The following is a 5,749-nucleotide window of genomic DNA, read 5'->3' as shown; positions in this document are numbered from 1 at the left end:
TTTTTGTTATAATTACATGCACTGTCTAATTAATCAATAATTCCTATTACAGCTTATACAACTGATCAAGGTCCTTGTTTTCCTTTATTTTTTGTGTATATGTATATACACATAATATATACACACATACTATATAGTTTTTTTAAATAGCAAGAGTTTTTTGAAAACCAGTTAACATTTATAGCAAAAATGATATGACAAGGCATTAGCTTGAGAGATTTTTATATATATTTTCTCATTGAGTTTATTGAGCAGCACAGATGACACCAGTAAGAAAACAGTAGCAGCTCATCAGCAGATTTGTAATGTTCTTATTTCATTTTGTAGTCAATGTCTCCAATTCTTTTCTTCTTGTTTGGACACTTTTTTGATAGATTATTTAAAATGGAGATTCCTAGTAATGGCCTACAATTTTTTTAGCCAGTAACTGTAGGTGATTGTTGTAGGTATTTTGCATGTCTCACTGGGAAACATGGATAGGTGGACAACATGAGAGAAAACTAACAAAAATTTGCTATTTACCTACCATTAGCAAATTTGTATGGTTGACTAAATCCATGTTAAGATATCACCCATGTATGACATAGGAAGAAGAAATTTTTCTAGTCCATGTCTTTTTCATGACCACCACCTTTGATCTTTAGCACTTCCCATTCTCCTAACCCATTGGTGGACCTAGAGCAGCAGTGCCTTCAGGTATTCCTGGTACTCTTATGGTAGACCGTACAACCAATTCAGTGAGGACTGTAGACTGCACCCACAGCAAGCTCTTAAATTTTTGTAGCCACCAAAGGTCCAAAACAACTGGAAAGTAAAACAGAACTAGAAAATTTGGACAAGTGAAACAAGTCATTAAAAATAATGACTTTGGTATTTTCTTTTTAGCTGTTTTGTTTTGTTTTTAAAAAAGGTGAGGTCTTATGATGTAGCTTAGCAGAAAGGTACTTGTTTAACATGTGATAGGTGCTTGGGTTAAGCCTCATCACTAAAAAACAAACAGTGGTTGTAATATGAGTAAGTAGTAGGAAAAATATAGATGAATGAAAATGTCTGTTTATTGCCACTTGGGAAAAATCAACATTTTGGTATATATTTCACTGTGTATACATTTGTAAAATTTGAATCAGATTAATCTGTTTGGGTTTGTTGTTGTTGTTTGTTGTTGTTGTTGTGGTGGTTTTTTTTTTTTTGTGTGTGTGTGTGTGTGTGTTTTTTTTTTTTTTTGGTGCTGTGAATTGAACCCAGGACGCTGTACTTGCTAAGCAAGTACTTTGCCACTGACCTACATCCCAGCCTGAATCAGATTAATCTGAAGATGGAGGGATGCTTGTGGCTTTTGTTATTTGAAAATGAAACTTACATTCTTGTAGATAATTATGAACAAGGAATTAAACCTTCCATTTTTCTAAACTCTGCTCTCAAAATAGTTAAGTCAGCTTAATCCCAGATACTGAAATGAGGAAGAATACCTATGAGAAGGATGAGCAGTGGTACTGTCAGCTAGCTCTCCCCATAGTGTGTGTGTTCTGGAATGGATGTGTCTGGAATTGGGTGTCTGGAATTGGATGTGTTTTTTTTGTTGTTTTTTTTTGTCGGTTGTGGGGCTTGAACTGTGGGCCTGGGCACTGCCCCTCAGCTCTTCAGCTCAAGGTGAGTGCTCTACCATTTGAACCACAGTGCCACTTCTGGTTTTTTGAGTGGTTTATTCAAGATAAGAGTCTCAGGCTCAGGCTGGTTATGAACCACGATCCTCAGATCTCAGCCTCCTGAGTAGCTAGGATTACAGGTGTGAGCCACCACACCCTGATTTGGATGCATTCTTGAAGAGCCTTGGGAAAGTCATTTCCTCTGACCACTAAACCATCCTCACTTCTAACAGAGAAGTGGGTCTGTCAGTCAGTTCCTTTTTAGTACTTGGCCTTCTAGGGTTCTTTTTCTTTTTTTTTTTTATTGTGAACATACTGTACAGAGGGGGTTACAATTACATGAGCAAGATAATGAGTACATTTCTTATCGTAGGGTTCTTTTTCTAAGTAGTTCTTGTTTTCCATTTCTTCTGAGGCTGTTCAATCTTTTTAATATACATTGAAGGAGATGGCCAGAAGGTGTTCTAAAGTCTTCTCCGTGGGCAAGGGGTTAGGTCAGTGATAGACTGCTTCACTATTGTGTGAGACTTTGTGTTCCATCCCTTAGCACTGCTACTGCCACACACACATATATCCCACCCAAGATGGATTTGGGTTTCTTCACAGCTTCTTATTTTGTCAAAATCACTAATATTTGGAAATTCTTAGAACTGTGATGCTCATCATATCTTTTACTAGTGATTGAATGTGACCTCCTTTTTTGAGTTATGAAAAACCCTGTACATAAGTGGACACTCACCTCACTGATACACTTGAGACTTGAAGAGAGCTCCAGTTTGGGCTACATTTTAGCAAAATTGTAAAGTGAGCATAGCACAACCATTTCCATGGCTCTGGAAATCTCCAAAGGCTCCTTACCCCTGAAACACTAGAATCTACTTCCATTAAATCTCTGCTATTACTCTTGGTGCACAATAATTTGATTGTAAGTTTCATGAGTTTCAGCACTCTACAATCTCCCCATGTTTTGTCAAAGAAATTTGGAAAAATCAAGAAAGAAAGTGGGTGCCAGTGGCTCATGCCTGTAATCCTAGCTACTCAGGAGGCTGAGGTCTGAGAACTGTGGTTCAAAGCCAGCCCATGCAGGAATGTCTATGAGACTCTTATCTCCAATTAACCACCACAAAACTGGAAGTGGCACTGTGGCTCAAGTGGTAGAGCTGAAGAGCTCAGGGACAGCACCCACAACCCGAGTTCAAGACCATGACTGACAAAAAGAAAAAAAAAAGAAGAAAGATCTACCATAGTTTACTTAATATCTGGGATGGGACTGAGGTCTTAAGGGAGGCTTAATTCATAGGGCGTTGCCTCACTGGACTGTACCTTTCAAATATTAAGTATTTTAAAAACTTGTATTTAGCTTCTTCGGGAGCTTTTGAGTGTTTTTAATTCAGCCCAGTTAAGAACTATAAATGGTTTTTTAGTTATTCCTCTAAACAAAAGGCTTCTTAAACTTGATGCCTCTTGACAGTAAGTCTTTTGTGTTCAAAGCAACCAATATCTTTTACTCATAGTTGTCTTTGGTTCCTAAGCTCATATTGTGTCACAGGTGCAAGATTTACTTTAATTATCAAGATGAACAGCTGAGGGGGTCAGCCTATTTCCCATCTGGTCCTAATCCAGCCAAGAGGCATCTGTGCCCCATGCCAATATTTTCAATTGTCAGTGGCCTTGACTTTTCCTGCTTCTGTGTTTTAATCTCATCTGCCAATTGTGGAGTATTGAAAAATTCCTTGAACCCTTAAAAACCTCCTTATTCTCCCCCTCCCAGTTATTTACACATACTTCATCTAAGCCACCACTATAAGTGCATAGTTCAGCTGATCTCTAGGTCATAGGCCTCTGGCATTTTTCATAAACTTACATTCATAATCCTTATTGGTCTTTCTGTGGGACTGGAGATGACGGAGGGGTGGCATTTAACCTGCCATTTCCAGGGCTTTTTTACAAAAAGAGGGAAAAGGTGACTAAGAAGAAGTGGGAGGTTGGTCTATGCACCAAGCAACTCTCCAGCAGACACCAGTTCTATCACTACAGCAGAGTATTAGATCTTCGAGGTAAAGAGCTTAGTCTAGCCAGGGATGGCTCATGCATGTAATCCTAGCTACTCAGGAGGCTGAGATCTGAGAATCATGGTTCAAAGCCAGCCCAGGCAGGAAAGTCTGTGAGACTCTTTATCTCCAATAAACCACTAGAAAACTGGAAGTAGCGTTCTGGCTCAAGCGGTAGAGCGCTCGCCTTGAGCTGAAAAGCTGAGGGACAGCGCCCAGGCCCAGAGGTCAAGCACCAGGACTGACAAAAAAAAAAAAAAAAAGCTCAATCTACTTCAGATGCCAATTGCAGCCAGTAGGTGGCCACGTATAAATTCAAACATCTGTAAATTGAGGCTCCCACTTCCTCCCCAACACCAGTTCACAGAACCCAGGGAAGCACATTTAATAATAGCTTATTATAAAGGATATTACAAAAGGAGCCTGTGGACAGCCATATATAGAAGAGAAGATTCTCCTGCCTCAAGTCACTCAAATTTGGGATTGCAGGTTTGCACCATCATGCTTGATTTTTTTTCTGGGTTTTATGGCAGCTTCCTTTGGAAGGAAGACATGACTAATTTACATCATTAGCCATTCAGTATCTCCTTCCTGGGACTTGGGGGTGGAACTGAAAATTCCAATCTGCTAATCTCATGGTTGGTTCCCTTGGCAACCTGTCAGATCCTATCCAGGAACCTGAATCATCTCATTTAGAAGATGTTTTATCATTTGGAAGTTGCAACAGTCTTGAGATTTAGAATAAACGACCAAAGCAAAAGATTCAGTACACCCAGTACTCAGAAAATAAAAGTTTTAGGGTCACATGTCAGGAACCAGGGTCAGAGACATATTTTACTATGATATAGTAAATAGTCACAGTATTTCTCCAGCACAGTATCAGAACAAGTCTCATGCCCTGTCTTTTCTCTCAGCCTAATACTAGCAGCACCATTATTTGAAATGATAAAAGTTTAGTTTTGAGATCTTTGAGAAAGGACAGAGATTGTATACGGATTATTTAAGATTAAGAAAGACTGATGTAGAAATAATGCTGTTGAGTCAGGTGCTCATGTCTAATGCCTGTAATCCTAAAATGTTCAGGAAACTGAGATCTGGAGGGTCATAGTTCAAGACCAACACCTGGCAAAAGAATCCACTATAACTCAGTCTGCCTGCCAAAAAAAGCAAAAAGCAAAGCTGAAGGCATGTCTCCAATAGTATAGTGCCAGATGAACAAGCAAGCTGATTAAACTCAAGGCCTGAGTTCAAACTCCATTATAATCATTAAAAAAAATATTGTGAAGTTAACATCCTTCCTTGTTTATATATCATATCATCTATTAACACAGATGACATTTTTAAAAACCACACATATACACAAGGACAAGTGTACTGTTAAGAGACATGAGAAAGAATAGTTCTATCTTGTAGTTTAGAAAGCCAGGTCTAGGTTAGAAGCCCTATGTGGCACTCCCAAATGAATCCTGCCAATCATGATGTACCCTATGATGTACCCTCATGAAGCAAGTTGGATTGATTTTTCATAGTTTGCCACATCTGTAGTTCCTTCTGACTCTAGGAAACACTAGAAAACAATAGATCTCGACTAATATCCCTCCTAATATTTGAGATATCAAGTATTATTTATGCGCTCAACTTTTCACACTTGTTAATGTGTTAGAGGGTAATACACTTTTCAGTATACAACAAATTTTTCTGGTATACAGCAGGAACTGTGCAGTATACAAGAGTTTCAGTTGTGACATCTACAGTTTAGCTCTGTGAGTCTATTATCACTTTTCCAGATAGCAAACGTGGACACTGGAAAATCAGTGACCGCTCTAAAAAAAACAAGCATCTAGTGCATGGATATCCAACTATGGAGGCTTGAGTGTCTCTAGAAGACAGTGAAAGAAGTGGGAAATCAAAGAAGTGCTTACATTTTTGAAAAACTACTCTTAACTGCCAAGTGATGAGTAGACTACTGGTGGATAAAAGTCAAAGCTGGAAGACCAGAGAGGAGGTTAAGAAGCCTGGCTCGGAAATGGAGACAGCTTCAACTAAGAAATA

Source organism: Dipodomys spectabilis, unplaced genomic scaffold (assembly GCF_019054845.1).
Source record: "Dipodomys spectabilis isolate Male_0828 unplaced genomic scaffold, ASM1905484v1 ptg000148l, whole genome shotgun sequence".
Taxonomy (NCBI): domain Eukaryota; kingdom Metazoa; phylum Chordata; class Mammalia; order Rodentia; family Heteromyidae; genus Dipodomys; species Dipodomys spectabilis.
The sequence above is the reverse complement of the archived record's forward strand: the minus strand, read 5'-3'. Positions refer to the sequence as shown.